General features: G+C 40.7%; 1 protein-coding gene across 2 annotated transcripts in view; it reads left to right on the top strand.

Annotated features, from left to right (window-relative positions):
* LOC146681667 (E3 ubiquitin-protein ligase Midline-1-like) overlaps positions 1-17,682 on the top strand; it is an 89,438-nt gene that overhangs the window by 13,169 nt on the left and 58,587 nt on the right. The window contains exon 1 of one of the 2 annotated variants that reach the window (XM_085448247.1): positions 15,079-15,344. The exons of the other annotated variant lie outside the window; for it this stretch is intronic. The gene's annotated coding sequence lies outside the window, so the exon portion shown is untranslated. Of the gene's footprint in view, positions 1-15,078; positions 15,345-17,682 lie in introns of those variants that run through there. 2 annotated transcript variants of the gene reach the window in all.

The raw sequence follows: 17,682 nt of genomic DNA, 5'->3' as shown, positions 1-17,682 counted from the left end.
GATATGCAGTTACACTTTCAATCTGTCCATCATGTTTTTATTATTTTTTTTGCAGTTTTCTTTAACTTTACTCCAAGTAGTTTTTATTCCAGTTGAGGTTTCCTAATTAATGCATCTATGAACTTTGTCTGGGTAGTTTCTGTAAAGTTACAAATGTTTTTATAAAACTTAACAGATGCAGTTTGCAGCATTTAATAACCCTTTACAGCATACTTCATAATTTCCATCCAAGTAATACAATACTTGTTTTAAAGAATTTATAAGTAGACAATAATATACACAGTGGTTCCATCTGAAATCACCAGTCAGTCACATGATCACATGTCATGGAAGTAGTAACCAATCAAAACCATCTGTTAGATTGATAATGTCAAACTCATTTTACATCAGGGGCCACATGCAACCCATCGTAAGTGGGCCAAACCACTGAAACCACCCTTTCTGTCACTGTGAAGATATTTAACTACACTTTTAAATTCCTGAGATATCTTAATATAAGAAAAAAGAAGTGCAGCTTTAACAGCATTTCTGAGTCTTTCCACATATCCAAGAAATGCTGCTGTGGAAAATGAAATAAATCTGTTAGCATGAATAAATAAATGTGTAAAATTACAGAAAAAAAGTTCTGGTAGCGCCCCGGTAATTACTAAACTGAACATTTTTGTTAATTGTTTTTTTATTTATTTTATTTTTTTTACTGTGGACCCAGTGGGAAAATTCACAATGCAGGAACACCAGCAACACTTAAGGGAAGATGAACAACTTTAGTAATTGACCAACGCGTTTCGGCTTCTTTCTTTGACAGATTTCTGTGAAAAGTAGAGCTCCATAATCTTGTGATGCATATTCCTTTTGCAAGATGGAAAAAGGCTATCCTAATAGTTCACAGGTTGTATAATCCAATATATTTAATATTTAGTAAATGTACCTAAAGTAAATATACTCATGAAATGACTCTTTTTTGAATCATATGCATGTTATTCCTGCAGCTGTTGATAGTTTTATTTAATTACATTGCTCAGTGCTTGATCTACAGGGTGGGCCATTTATATGGATACACCGTAATAAAATGGGAGTGGTTGGTGATATTAAAGTCCTGTTTGTGGCACATTAGTATATGTGAGGGTGCAAACTCCTCAAGATAGGTGGTGACCATGGTGGCCATTTAGAAGTCGGCCATCTTGGATACAACTTTTATTTTTTCAATAGGAAGAGGGCCATGTGATACATCAAACTTATTGGTAATGTCACAAGAAAAACAATGGTGTGCTTGGTTTCAACGTAACTTTATTCTTTCATGAGTTATTTACAAGTTTCTGACCACTTATAAAATGTGTTCGGTGTGCTGCCCATTGTGTTGGATTGTCAATGCAACCCTCTTCTCCCACTCTTCACACACTGATAGCAACACTACAGGAGAAATGTCAGCACAGGCATCCAGTATCCGTAGTTTCAGGTGCTGCACATCTTCTAGACGGCAATGGTGGTAAAGCTTAGCCTTGGTTTATTATTTACTTCTTAGTACTACCTCCAGATGTGGTAATTTCTGGCCCCATCTGGATGCCACTGAGATAAATGTGGAGTCCAAAACCGGTAGGTGGTCTGTCTATCTTTTATATACAGTCTATGCTTAAAAGGCAATTAGGGCTGTTTCATCAGTTATGTTGGACCCTGAGTGTTGATCTGAATTGCCAGGGGCTTTTATTGAACAACAGTATTTGACTGTTGAAATCTTTTTCATAAATATCACATTTGATAATCACCAACAAATACAAAATATAGCATATATTAAAATGTACCAGGGTTATAAACATGTAATTGCTACTGTCTCATGTCATCTATGGTAGCATAAAAAATGTATAAAATGTTATCAACACTAGCAATTTACCAGCTGTACTCTCAGTGCTTATGAGGCACTGACATTTGCTGTACTTTATCATCCAAGTTTGTAAAGACCGTCATTTACTGTAGAATGTGCGGTTCATGAATTATACAATGAGGCAAGGACGAATGGTGAGCTGAATGGGTGCGACATGCAAGTAGAGCATTATCGACGGATGTGGTAATGTACTAATTAGAGGGTTACACGGGGGCATAATTAGGATTTTAGTTTGAAAAGCTCCGTGGTATTCAGCTGTGCTTGACAGGACAATAAAGGGAAAACACGCCGACCTTCCTCTCGGCCACAAACGGCAAATATCTTAAACTGGATTTCGTTTGTAGCCTGGGCTGAAAGGAAGGAGGAGTGAAGAGAATTTTTATGCCTCATCACACCCTCATCACACCCTCATTCAAGATGGCAGACACACTCTGCGGTACTCTTGCCCCCGTGTGAGAATTTTAATAGATAATGCAGCGATGCCTGAACAGAGAAACAAACTTGGTTGTGCGTGACAGCGACCGCCCGAGAGCCGGCTAATGCTCACCAAGTGGTGCAGAATATCCAGTGACCTATTATGTGTAGCTGATGCTTTTTCCTCTTTAAACCTTCCCAAGTTGCATCTTGATCTAATAAAACTGGATTGGTATTAGTAATAGGAATATAAAAAAGAAAGGCAGAATGATCTGATCTTTTTTGCTCTTTGCTACTTAAAAAAAAGCAGGATGTTACTGACCCTTAAGCTGATTCATGAATCAATAACAAATGGCTTAAAGATAGCCCCGTTTTATGGAGGTCTTCCACACAGTTTTCAGTGTCTCGGTTTATGAGAGCCTGGTCAAAAAACTGTCCAACTTTATTACGTTTGACAGAGTATTAATGCTGGATTGAGCCTTTAGGCAGGTCAGAGAAATACGCCTTAGCATCAGTGGTGCTGGGTATCATTTAAAATTTACTGATGTGAAAATGATGCTTATATTATGAAGCTCCCTGACTTCTTTTTTTTTTTATACAGGCCTTTATTCTGTGACTAGCATTATAAATTGAAATGACTTCCATTTGCTGATGATACGAGGTGCAGGCGAAAGCTCCGGTAAAGCCGAAGCTTTTTGACTTTGAGCTAAAATGATTTTGTCTTATATGCCAAGACAGATTTTCTTTTTTGCCCAGGCACAATGCATGCAGCACAGCCAGCTGTAACAAATAATGAAGTTGTGGTAGCCTGCTGGTAATAAGCAGCTCTTATTTATTCAAACTGTTGAACTGAAATGCTGAACAAAGACAAGACCGTTGGAGGCTATGAACCAAACCAGTGGTTTCGTTTTTTAGTTTTGTGGCTAAACTCCTAAAACGCTGTCAATCTTTTGTTCAAAATAAACATTTTTGACCTTTATTATTGTTATTATTATTGTTTTAAAGATACAGACATTTCTTGTCTTAGTCTTTTTTTGGTGAAATTATGTGATGTCATAGCGTGCCAGCTGGTACTGCAATGGGTTGAAGGCAAGCATCGGGGACGGGAGTCCTTCAGTGACAGTTTGAGGCCACACTGGGTCCGCTGACAGCTAATGATGATGCTGCCTGACACCCATATGTATGCATGTGTGCGAGTACACTTATGTGCACATGTCTATGTTTATCCCCGTTTGCCCGTGTGCAATACGGGTGCACATTCGTGTGCAGGCTTTTGGGGCATTTATGCTTGCACGCTTCTCTGTGCATAGGGGCATGTTTGCATTAGCCCAGATGATGTTCCAGTGGTGACAGAATGACCTTGAGCTCTAGCTGTTGGGTAATGTGCCAGATTTAGACAATGGATCTAGAAGAGAGGATGTTTAGTACCCCACATGAATAATGTGGAAAAGAACTGCTCTGAGTCTTATTTAACTGTAACCCTGTTTTTAATCACATCCAATGCCATGTCACGCTTGAAAGGAAATGTTCACAACTGCTCATGGTTCAGAGTTTGTTACTCAGCCTGACCTCGGTTGTCTCATTCTTTTTTTGTTCAGAACACACAAACAGCGGGGAATCAAAATATTGTTGTATGTCAGGCTTGAGTTCATCCAGTTCACGTACACAAATAGACGTGAGTGCAGACTCACCTCTGATTCTGTGCTATCTGCTGATTCATGTTGTAAATGTGCAACATTCAGTATTCTTCTTGTTTCTCAAATCGCATATGTCCATATGTACTCTTGCTATTTTGAGTGAATGGGTACATTCATGTACATGCAGTGACATATGGGTATGTAAGTATAGTATGTAGACTGAGCACACATTTTTAGGAAGACCTGTTCAACTGCTTGTCAGCACCAATGTTTAATCAGCAACTGTTTAAGTTCAAACTGACCATCAGAAAGGGAAAGAAAAGCTGGTTTAAGGGACTTTGAAAGTGGAAGGATATTTGGGCCTAGTTGGGCTGGTCTGAGTACAGGGTGGGCCATTTATATGGATACACCGTAATAACAATGGTTGGTGGGAGTGGTTGCTGATATTAAAGCCCTGTTTGTGGCATGTTAGTATATGTGAGGGGGCAAACTCCTCAAGATGGGTGGTGACCATGGTGGCCATTTAGAAGTCGGCCATCTTGGATACAACTTTTGTTTTTTCAATAGGAAGAGGGCCATGTGACACATCAAACTTATTGGTAATGGCACAAGAAAAACAATGGTGTGCTTGGTTTCAACATAACTTTATTCTTTCACGAGTTATTTACAAGTTTCTCTTTGTTCACAGCCATTGACATGTTGAAGAGGTTAACACATGAGGAGCGGATCGAAATTGTGTTGATATCTGGCGGTAACCGGGTCATTGCAGCAGATTTCAATGCAAGACACCCTACGAGACCACCCATCTCCCATGCTACAGTTAGCAAACTGCTTGCTAAGTTTCGTGAAACTGGTTCAGTGTTGGATTTGCCAAAATGTGGACGCAAGAAAAATGTCACTAATGAAGAAACATCAGTGGCTGTCCTAGCTTCATTCAGCAAGAGCCCAAAGCGTAGCACTCGCCACATGTCACTGGAGAGTGGCATTAGTCGAACATCCCTTCTGCGGATATTAGCTACTCACAAATGGCACCCTTACAAAGTAACTATTAAGTCTAATATACCCTAGGTAAGCTATTGTACTTTTTCCATCTGTGCAGTCTGCAATTCTGTTGAAGAAAGATGCTGAATCTATTTAATTATTCTTGAAAAATAATTGAGTTCTGTGCATTTTTTTCCCCACACTGCATCAAATTAAAGTTGATTACGTCGATTAAGCATCATGAGGTGGAGGGTGGGGGGTTCCCTATTTTTAATTTTTTTTTGCTGGGAGTTTTAGAACACTATTAGTTAGGTTGCTTACTCTTTAAAATACCAGAATAGGGAGGATGGTGTAGGTTTAAGTTTATTAGATTGATCAGTATTGCTGAACTATGAAATATTTTTACATACAGGTATAACAGAATAGCTTTAGTGTTTGTTTTTTTGTAACTTGAGTATGAACTTATACAAAAAGCAGCAAGATATTAAAAAAACATTTTTATTGATTAAAAAACACACTATATCGGATTCACATCAGTATCGGCAGATATCCAAATTTATGATATCGGTATCGGACATAAAAAAGTGGTAACGTGCCATCTCTAGTTTGGTGTGGTATATGGGGTACAACGATAGTGGGTCCATTCTTCATCAATGGAAACCTCAAGGCCACTGGATATTTGAAATTGCTACATGATGATGTGTTTCCCTCTTTGTGCACTGAAGCTGGCACGTTCCCTGAGTTTTTCCAGCAAGATGGTGCACCACCACATTATGGGTGCCAGGTCCGAGCATTCTTAAATGAACAGTTTCCTGGAAAGTGGATTGGTCATCGTGGGCCAGTAGAATGCCCCCCAAGGTCTCCCGATCTGACCCCCTTAGACTTTTATCTTTGGGGTCATCTGAAGACAATTGTCTATGGTGTGAAGATACGAGATGTGCAGCACCTGAAACTACACAGCAAAATCTCCAGTGTTAAATTAACACTAGAGAGTGTCTATATGGGTCCACACCTCTGAGTGTTAAATACAACACTGTTGAGTGTTAAATTAACACTTTTGACAGTGTTATATGTTTAAAAGTAACCTAGTCAGTTTTGAAGATTAACAATGGCTGAACAGAGAAACAAACTTGGTTGTGCGTGACAGCGACCGCCCAAGAGCCGGCTAATGCTCACGTTCCCAGTGCTGATTTTCTAACACTGGAAAATAACTCAAAATGTTAGGAATATTCCAGTGTTAGAAAATCAGCACTGCTCAGTGTTAGCCATTGTTAATCTTCAAAACTGACTAGGTTACTTTTAAACATATAACACTCTCAAAAGTGTTAATTTAACACTCAACAGTGTTGTATTTAACACTCAGAAGTGTGGACCCATATAGACACTCTCTACTGTTAATGTAACACTGGAGATTTTGCTGTGTACGGATACTGGATGCCTGTGCTGGCATTTCTCCTGCGGTGCTGCTATCAGTGTGTGAAGAATGGGAGAAGAGGGTTGCATTGACAATCCAACACAATGGGCTGCACATTGAACACATTTTATAAGTGTATTTCAGAAAATGTTGATCTTCTGGACTTTTTCCACACAACCAAAATCTCTAGGGTTTACGGAGAATGGTCTGAAAAAGAGACACTATCCAATGAGCAGCACTTCTCTGGGGAAAATGCCGTCTTGATGCCAAAGGTCAGGGGAGAATGGCCAGACTGCATTGAGGTGATAAGAAGGCAACAGTAACTTGTTACAACCCAGGTATGCAGAAGAGCATCTGTAAATGGTTCACAAGATATCATACCTTTAAGCAGAAGAGCACACCAGGAGCCACATGTCAGTGAAGAACAGAAAAAAGAGGCTACAAGTCACACTGTCTCACTAAATTTGGAATATAGATGGTTAGAACCCTGGTCTGATGACTCTCAGATGGTATGGTCAGAGTCTGGCATGCATAACATGAAAGTGTGGAGCCACCTTATGTCAGTGGTTCAGGCTGGTGGTGGTGATGTCATGGCGTGGAGGATATTTTCTTGGAATAAAACCTTCACCATCTGAACATCCTCTAACACATAGGTGTCAAACTCTGGCCCGTGGGCCAAATTTGGCCCGCAGCCTAATTACATTTGGCCCGTGAAGCCATACCAAATTACTATTAGAGCTGGCCTACTGGTATTATACAGCTAATATATATATTGTTTAGTATTAAGCTTTGCTTGTTCCATATTTTTACAGTTTTTCATACAGTTTTTCAGCAAAACGTGTTTGAGTCCATAAGAAAAGATTCATTCTTATATCTGGAGGAATAAATATATTTCAATAAATATTAACGTTAGCCCGCGACTTTGTTCCAGTTTTGAATTTTTGCCCACTGTGTATTTGAGTTTGACACCCCTGCTCTAACAGGTTACCTGAATAACATTGCTGTTCCAGTAGAAGAGCATAGGATAACAGCAGTTTTAGCTAGCCATTGCATAGCAACCTATCACTGAGTTTGGTCACTAGCTAGCAGCAGCGTTTCATTGAAATACCAGGTGTAGGGTCAAATTAGTTAAAACTAAGACAACTCACTGTCTTCGATTAGAGACAAACTCACATAATATGCAATATAATTTATTTTAAAATAGTGTGCACTACATGGAGTGTACTAACAGAGCAAATTGAGGCCCCACATCTGATTTGTTTGTTATTGGAACTACTCTTTGCTGACACAGAAAGGTTACTCTTGATCTATAGTCATTTTCTGAGAAAAGAGAGACTTTGCACTTAGTGTTTATCATGTTGATTTCTTTATCTCCTGCACTACCCCCCCCCCCCCCCTTCTTTATCTCTTAATCTGTCTGTCTTGCCTCTTGTCCCTTCCTAATGTCTGTTTTTCGAGGCTTTTCTGTGTATTAGTTTTTCGCAGATTAGATCACTTTATTTACTGAGGTCACTTGACAGAGACAGATAGCTTCCAGGCTCCACAAGAGTATCTCCCAAAACACACAAAGGAGCACAACCAAAATGCAACTTCATTCCTACTTTACACCCTCTTAAATCCCAAACTGCACTTCAAAGCAGACAATGTCTCAGCTGGTACCAGCTGTATGTCTTCGACTTCCTGATTAAAACCAGTCCTCTGCTGACCGCATGTGAACTTGCTCTTAAAAAAAGGGCCAAAGGTCAGCTTGAGGGGAAATCTGTTTGGCATTTTCCAAAAGGGCTTTTACTGCAACTACAAAGATGGCCCCGTGTTTTCTTTTGGTCTTATACAAGAAGGTCTGCAATTGAGAGCAAACATAAGAAGGCCTATACAGAATATCTCCCAAGCTTCACATGAGTCATACAGTAAATACTGTTAAAGATAACAATCAGTGAAGAGGGGAGGTTTTAAGATGCTCTCCATCCAAGTCGTAAAAGTGCCTCTGGAAGATAATATGCAGATGGATCTGATGTTTTTTTTAGCACGGATTGGTGGGTTTGAAAGGATTTGCATTGTTGGATACTCTACAGAATTTGTCTTTTTGCATATCGTTCACCCAGGATGTTGACCAGGGTCTATTTAAATACCTTGAAGTGCACACGTGAGGTAAATCCTACAAATCCCAGGCTACCCATGGCGTTGCTGCCCTCTGCAAAGGTCTTGGTCATAACCCTGTCGTCTTTTATCCCTGTAATGGTCCGAGAGAGGAGACAGACCCCTCTGCATTCCGCTCATTCCTGGTAGTTAAAAGTAAAGCCTCTTTAAATTCTGAGCGGAGGCCAACCTTTCCCAAATTGAGAGTCGTCATGGGACACTTGAAAATGAAAAGGCAATATTACAGACCCTATATTTTACCAAAAGATGGAGCAGCCTTCATAAAGCAGACGATAAAAATCAAGCTTGGAAATATTGCTTTGGGTTTCCATAGAAAATCTTTTACCGTCACTAACTTTATTATCTGTCTCATGTTTTCTTACAGCTGATGATAAAAAAAAAAAAAGCTCTCTGGGTACAAACAAAACCGCAGCCTTGAATACAAACAGAGTCAAACTTTCTCGGTCTCTCTGGTTTGTGAATACATCTGTGTTTCTATGTGTGTGTCAAAACATCTCCACGGAAATGACATTTCTGAACAGAATGGAAAATTGTGTGTTTTTACTAAAAAAAAAAAAAGAAGAAAAAAATATTTTTCTTTTATTTCTTGCTTTAAAAGTTATAAAATGAAGCCATTATTATTCTAATACTCAGCACCCTTTTGTCTTTTTCCACAATGACATTTGAAGCACAATCACAATACCACCAGGGGCATCACAGGGATATATAGTTCAAAGTGAAAAACAGTCACGCTGCTTTACAGCACACACACAAAGCTTTAGCTACTGTTTGTGTGCTGAGAGACTTGAATGAAGAGTCCTCGTGTTCATGTTTTAATTCCAAAGAGTGCTGTTGGATAACTTCCAAGGGGGGAAAAAAAGTAACAGACGACCTGTCAATGCAACACAATACAGTATCCATGTCTACAGTGTTGCATCAGTGGAATAAAACATTTTGAGTCTGTGTACGCTCAAAGACAAAACTTTGTTTCAAAGGAAAGCAAACTCTCACTTTAGTGGTACAGAAAACTGAATAAATGGTAAGTTCAAAAGTAGGCAGCAATTTTTAAAGAAATAGGTAAAAGCTGTTCACGCAAAACAATAGAACAAAATATAGTCAGATGGCAAAATAGACTGGTGATTAACATCAATCAAATGAATAATGGCAATTTGAATAGTAGGGATGGTGTTACGGGCTCTGCTGAGACAGCGTCTGTGTGGGATATCCTGGATGGATGGAAGAGAAGTCCCACTGATCTTTTCAGCAATTCTCACCACTCTCTGTAGCGACTTCTTCTCTGGGACCCTGGAGCTGCCAAACCAGATGGAGGTACAGCTGGTCAGCACGATCTCGACAGTGACACGGTAGAAAGTGGAGAGGATGGGAGGGCAAAGGTATGCTCTCCTCATCCAGGAGCAGGAAGTACAGACACTGCTGAGTCCATTTAACTACTGATCCTGTATAAAATGATCAGTCCAGGCTGTCAGTTATCTCTACCCCCAAAAGCTTGATGCTTTTGACTACCTCCACAGCACTTGTTCTCAAGTACAAGTGTGGAATGACTGGGCTGTTTTTTCCTGAAGTCGATGATAATCTCCTTGCTCCTCTTAATGTTCAGTGTTCAGGAACAGACTATTAACACTGCACCATTCCACCAATCGCTTCACCTCCTCTCTATAGGACAGGTCATTGCTGTTCCTAATGAGACCTACCACTGTTGTTTCATCTGCATACTTGATGATGTGATTAGAAGCAGATGCGGCACTGCAGTCATATGTCAGCAGCGTGAACAGCAGTGGGCTCGGAACAGAGCCCTGAGGCGAGCTGATGGAGCTGGAGATGCTGTTTCCCACTCTTACTGACTGAGGTCTGTTGGTGAGGAAGTCCAGCAGCCAGTTACACATGGGGGTCCAGATACCCTTGGGTGTTGGTTTGTTGACCATCTGCTGACCGTATTGAATGCTGAGCTGAAGTCAACAAGAAGCATTCATACATGACTTCTCCTCCACAAGTGCCAAGCTCCGGTGGAAAGCAGAGGAAATGGCATCCCCTGTAGACAGTTGAGCTTGGTTCATTCTGTACTTTTAGTTTTTCATGTACTTCCTGTATCATCCATAGTTTCTCACTGGCCTTAGTGGGGATGTTCTTTATGACACAGAGGTCCTCTGTGCATTTATGGATGTAGGCAGATACAGATGTAGCATACTCCTGCACATTAGTGTGCTGATTATCAGTGGCAGCAGCTCAGAACATGTCTGCGTGGATTCAAAGCAGTTCTGTTAGACTTCCATTAATCCCTCAGACCAAACTTACCTTCCTCACAAAGAGTTTTTCTCTGATCAGTAGGGACCTATATGCAGGTATTAGCATCACAAAGATATGGTCTGATGAATTTACTGCTTGAGAACTGGTCGATGTTCGTAATTCCAACAGGAACTGGCGATCGTACACAAGTTTACTGACGTTATGCTGATTGTGAAAAACTGCAGTTCCTTAAATGACCAATGGGGTCTGACTCTGAAAATATGTCAATCCTCAAATGTTAAAAGGCCCAACTTTAGAGCAGAAACAGAGTTTTGTGTTATTTATGCTTCAGCAGGAAATCTACATCAGGAGCGGAAACTCCTTTTAACCCTACACCGTAACCTTATATGTAACCTGACGTGCACCTCCTGAGAAATGTAACTACACGCTGGGTCGATGCAGCCGGCAGTGACTTGAGTGGCGTGGAAGGTTATGGTGTAGGACTAAAAGGAGTTTCAGGTTACGACGTAAGTTAGGACCCAGATTTTCCATAGAAGTCCCAATCAAGCTTAAACGTCTACTTAAGAATACAGCTTTGGTATGTGTATAGCTAGTTTCCTCAGTGGTACCAGCAGGATACTTTTGTAACTAGCTATCTTAAAATGTATAAGTTCTTATAGTTTTCATTATTAGGTGGGCTTTTTAAGAATTTTGCTACAATTACATCACACTGTAATTGTATCACACTCTATCACACTAAGCAGCACTAACCAGCAGAAAGAAATTCGATTAATGTGTTTGTATGTTACTTAGCATAGCTGACTATGCTTGCCATCTCTGTGAAGCTAATATCTGAGACTTAAAAAAGGCACTCCTGAAACTCCAACCTTTAGCGAGACATATTTTCCAATTTCACCAGTCAACTCATGTTTATTCTTAGTTCTTAGATCGTAGGGTCATATTTTTCCTTTGACATTTCTTTTTCTTTTACTAACTGCATGTGCTTTTACTTTTCCTTCTTCACATAGCGAGGGAACACTTCACATCTTGCCGGCCTGGTAAAGAGTGTTCAGAAAGTGAGTGGTCTTGCTCTCTTGCCGGCAACTGACCCGAGATGGAAACTCTTTCCTTGTCCTTTTCCAAAAGAACATTCTTTAGCAGCAGCCTCACCTCGACTGATCCCACTCCAACCGCCAGAAATACACACCAGAATCCTGCAACTGCAACACACACACACACACACACACACACACACACACACACACACACACACACACACACACACTGAGCATACACATACACTTTAGTCAACTTAGTCTAGGGTTTGGAATATGAAAATGTTCCCTGATGTTTAAAAAATTCACTAAGCATGCCATACTTTCCCACTTTAAGTGTATTTTACCACTTTGGCTCTAAATGACCTTATAAGAACTCCAAAAATACATTATCTAATAGGAATCTGTTAAACGCGCCAGTGAAACGAAATGCCAAGCATTGACAGTTTTAGGCATGCTGTTTGGGACTTAGCAGACCCAAACAAACAGGTTTATCTGGCATATTCAACATATTTTCACGCCAAACCATACAAGCATGCAAGATAGAGTTAAACCGACAATCCACTGCAAGAGCAGGAACCATGTTCTACACTCAAAAACTAGAGGAGTCACTTCTCTAGGGCAAAAATGTTAGGGATTATTTCAGATAAGCTAGCAATGAGCTGCTTGCTATCAAGTTTTTTTTTAAACATAAACTGTAGACTTCTCAAAAATGGTTTTGATTCAGACTTTCTGCCATTTCTCACACATAATCGCTTTCTCAAAATGAACTGTCCACTGCGTTTCAGACAGGTAGGCTTTCCAAGCAGCTGAAGATTCTGGATCAAAGATTGCAGTAATGACAGGCCAACGTGGGCTGCGTGTGCGACTGACTTGCATCTCGGAGATTAATTTAAGCTGCTTTCCTTGTGGGCTGTGTTAAAAAAAAAGGGAAAAAAAAAAGGAGGAGATTGTTTTTATGGGGAGCAGCCAAAACAGCTGAGGTTTCAAGGTGGAGGGAGAGAGGGAGTGACATCGGGACATTGGGGAGGCATTTAAATAAATTACAGAGGGTGAATTTGTGCTGAGGACGTGTCAGGGGTGGACAGATGGAAGGTAATACACAGGTGTCTCATGTGTAGTGGATTTTACTCATCTCCAATACAAAGAGAACTTCATTTGACAAATATTTAACATATTTGTTGAAGTGTTCTTACTTTGAACTGCTGTTGATGGCATTCGCCTTTAGTACAGCTTCCACTATGCTTGTTGTTCTCCTAGTAAATAACAAATCATGGTCACGGCATTTATACTAATCTGTGGTTTTAAGCTCCCTAGCATAAACAATGTTCTTCCTCACTAACTGCTATTAACTGTAGCACAGCTGGTATAAATTAAAGTTAAATGTCAAATTCAACTTGTGTCTTTACCACAACATATTGTCAGTATGTAATATGTAATAAGAGATTTCCTCATCTTCTTGCTGCACTTGTATTTCAAGCAATTCAGTTTTATGTAACTTTTATTCAACAAAAGTCAGACACACATATTATTATTTTGAAGTGAATAATGTAAAACTTGTAGGCCCATACGTCAACACAAATCCCTATCCTGATGAGGACACACATCAGGTCTTTCTTTCAGTACTGGCACCAGCGTAACCGATCAATACAGTGATTCGTCTTTAGAAACATGCACAGTTAGAAAATGGAGCCTTAAATCCTGACAGCTCAACACGTGATTTGTGGAACAGTTTAAGTTCGGGCTCTGGATTCTTGGCTTCCTTCGTGTTAGCATGCTACCTGTGCAGATGCATTTGAAGAACTGACTTTGCATTGCAAATCTCCAAACAAATTAGCTATAATCAGAAATGTAATCTTAGCAATGTTTTTTACAACAGTTTTTATGTCCTCCATTATGCTTAACTACCAAACAATACCTGAAACTATGAAAGGGTTGTGATGCCTTTAAAGCAAAAGTTAATGTTGCAACAGTAAAAAGTGCTATGCAAACTGAAAACTACTTTACTACCACTTTACTAGCAGTTGGCAAGTGTTTGCAGACAAGTAGGCATCTTCAGACAAACTATGGACAACTGTGGCAATCTGAAGTTTGGTTCACCAGGCACTGTAAACAAACAAGCTTAGCAAACAATTTCACCTACCAACCTCCAGCAACCATTTGCCAACTACTTGCGAAATATAGATTTTCTCCAGTGACAAGAGGCTATTGGGCGGTCACTGATGGACTCTAAACCTGGATGACTCAGACTGCAGGGTTCCAGCTGCCTACAGCAAACACTCAGGAAGTTTTTTTTTCTATACCAAATGGTGGTTGGCAGCCAGTTGCCAACTGGGGCGACAATCTCGGCCTGAGTGACTGGGGTGTAAATATAAGCTAGCTCAATTAACAAGCTGCATAATCTGTATGTGCTGGAAGCACTAACTGGTGCAAAGCTATGGGCTAATATGGTGCTGCACTTTAATATACCAAGAATAGACCTGAAAGTTCTTGGACAATCTGTGCCACATAAGCAAGCCATATCTGTCATGATTAAAAGTATTATAGTTATCATCTATGCCAATCAAAACAGCCCTACCTCTAACTTTTAGCCTTAAAAATATCCAACAGGAGAAGTTATGAAAAAAATGTGTCTACTATAAGGCTGTTACGAAAGGGGAAAGTATCCATAAACACCCCAAATGCTTCATGTATCTGTAAGCGTGTATTTTAATGCTATGAAATTGGGCATTTTAACATGAGAGCCTGTGGGGACTTTGTCTTTTCTAGCATTTCAGGCTCAAGTAACCACTCTTGGAGCTGCTGTTACTGGCTTCATTTTTCACTCCCGGAGGTTTGGCCATTTAGAGGGCACTTGAAGTGACTGAGAGATGCAGTAAATATTTGCAAGACGAAAACATAAACCCAGCAAAATAATCTGGAGTCTGGCTTTTTATTTGTTCAATTATTGCATCTGAGACTAAGCAATTATTTGAAAATCCACTCTTGAGAACTACGGGATGTTTTTTTTTGTGCTCATCACACTTGGAATATGAATTTGCATGCAAAACATATTACTGCAAGGATAAGTAGACATGCACACCCAATGTCTGTTTGTATGACTGCAAGGACACTTGCACACACAGCGGGCCCTGACTCCACCCCCCAGCAATTCAGTGATTGGCCTACTTTGAGACAGAGCAGCTCGCTGGCAGATTTGAATACAGGGAAACAGAAAGGGAGGAATGGACAGAGGAGGAGGGGATAAAGAGAGGGGGGCGGTACACTACTTTGTCCCGTCTCTCTCTCTCTCTCTCTTTCTCTGTGCCGGGTCAGGATGGAAAGGCTTACACAGGCAGGGGAGGAAACATGTCATGAGAGGTGATGACACAGCCACGGAGATGCAGCTACATCCTCTCTGAGTCCCAAGTTTGCTGCTTGCTGTTGCTTTTGCCACTGCCGCCGCCGCTGCTGTTTCTGCATCCCACAGAGGAGAGAGAGAGCCAAAGATAGCTGACATTCCCTCCCCCCCACTCCCACTTCTCTCTCTCTTCCTCTCTTTTTCACTTTTGTTTGTGGATGATGGGATTTTAATCATGTGGAAGGTAAGGAACAGGAAGAAGAGAGGGGAGTTTGATTTGTATTTTATTTTTTTTTGTATGTGTGTGTGCTTACTGTAAGGAGGTGTGGGAGGTGTGGGCTGTCTCAGAGGGAGTTCTTCTTAGAGTAGTTTACTTAAGTCTCCCAGTCCCTGGGGGATTCCCGCATGCTTTCACCCTCCATCTCAGATCAGACTGTATTCTCAGTGGAAATAAGGAGTGGAAGCATTCAGTGCCAGCATTGCTGGAATGATAATGACAGAGCGGTGGCTTCAGGACTGAGCCAGCGAGTAGTGTGGAGCCAGCGAGTAGTGTGGAGCCAGTCTGTATGGTGGTTGAAAAGAAACTTGTGAAGAAACAGTTGCTAGACAGACATTTATAGCGAGGAGTTCTGAAGAACTTCAGCTTTTAATTTGGGCTCGTGGTCCTCCCTGAAGTGTGGCAGCTTCCACAGACACGAGCAAATCAGCTGATCCCACTTTAAGAGGTCGACAGGTATTAGCTGTAAAACTTTGGCAGCTTACCAAAAAAGTCTGTGTGTGGGCATTGTTACGTAGCATGTGAGTCTGGCTTTTTGTGACCCAAATTCAAAGAGCCACTGGATATTTTGGTGGTTGCTTGAAGCGCCGGCACACATAAAGGAGACAGGAGACAGTGCCTTGAAGGATGGTTAAAAGTGCACTCGTACTTGAGTACTTGAGTGTGTAAGAGCAGCTTCAGAGGTCCCAAATGTTTTGTCTGCTTTCCACTAAAGTGTGCAGGGAGTTTGACAGCATTAATTTGAAAGTGGAGATGTTTATCTGTACTGTCCTCCCCAATTCCTTCCTCCTCTATTGAAAGTCCTGTATGTGCAGATAGGATAAAACACCTTCGTATACAGGTTAGCTGCACTACATGCTCTACACGTTGTTCACATCCGCACAAGTCGCTCATTCTGTGTTTTTAAGCCTCCCAGAGGTCAAGTTATTGAATTTCTCTGTGCTGAGCCGTGTTAAGTACACATCAGTGCATGTGTGTGAGAGCGTGCATGCATCTTGTGCGTGCTGAATCATGTGGGTGACAGCTGGATAACACGGGCTCAGGTCTGCGAGTGCTTTTTCTCACCTGCGGTGGCTCAGCGAGATCAAGGAAATCCAGGTTTCTATGTTTGATCTGCGAGACAGTGGAGAACTTGAGGAAGGGGAGGTCACTGTAGCCTAACTTGAGGCCTTAAGTAAGCAATCAAATGCATTAAATAGAACTAGGTGCTGCTCACTTTTAGTGATAGTTTATGTTGAAGTTGGAAATGGCTTTAACCTCATGAGGTCTGATGTAAAGTAACCCTAACCCCTAACCATATAGTCTTCATAAAATAGAACTTTTTGGTGGGGAAAAAAGTAAATAGTTTATGATTGCTATGATTTATAAACCCACGTATTTTGATACGTACAGGTCAAAGTTTGGTCACCAGCAGATTACCACAGTTGTCCATAGTTTGTTTGGAAGATGCCAACTTGTCTGAAAACACTTGTAAAATAGTTTTCGGCTTGTGTAGCACTTTTCACAGAGACTGTTCACCATTGTCTATGGAAGTCATATGGAAGTGAAATTATCCAATCCATCCAAATATAGCAGTACTTATGTGCTCACCATAAGTTGCCATATACAAAGTCTGCATTGACATGAATAGACTAGGCAAAACAAAAAGACCCTCTCTGTACTTGGTCCTTAGCTGTCACTTTGCCGACCAATATAGCAACAATAGCATTGTTACGGTTTCTTTTCCTGTTTCCCCCCGACATGTTTCATTGAGACATTGTCAGCCTGGACAGGCTTGACTGAAGCATCTTAGGTTTCAAACCCCCCTTTCTCTCCCGTGAATGAAGACTGAGCGTGGGAACTATGTAGACAAATATAGCAAATGCTGTTTTTTTTTTTTTTCATTTGTTTTCCTTCTTGGAGCACATCTGTCAGTTTATGTAAACTTGACTCAGGGATAAGGTGCACTCTTAAACTTTGAGCGTTGCTGATGTAAAACGGATGGTTTGGTTTCTTTGAAGAAGAGTTGTGTGAGGTATTTATAGACAGTGTAGCCTCTAGTTTTGAGAAGCAGGAAGCATTAATGGACTGCAAGCTAAGCAACGTGCTGCTATTGACAGGGTTGGAAGCCAAATATATTGTAATCCGAGACCCACAGATGAAGAAAATGTAGGGTAAGTTGTGTCACTGTTTTACCTCGCTGTATGGCAGTCCTTTCTGATGAGGTACTGAGGCCAACCTCTTCAGAAACACCCTTGACAAAAAATAACTTACTTTTTCTTCCAGAACACTGGTTGCTGATCAACTACAGCTTTGACTTTAGTAT

Source organism: Copadichromis virginalis, linkage group LG23 (assembly GCF_057382275.1).
Source record: "Copadichromis virginalis isolate Kocher_CV1m ecotype Utaka linkage group LG23, C_Virginalis_male_GT1.1, whole genome shotgun sequence".
In the NCBI taxonomy this organism is placed as follows: domain Eukaryota; kingdom Metazoa; phylum Chordata; class Actinopteri; order Cichliformes; family Cichlidae; genus Copadichromis; species Copadichromis virginalis.
The sequence above is the reverse complement of the archived record's forward strand: the minus strand, read 5'-3'. Positions and strand labels throughout refer to the sequence as shown.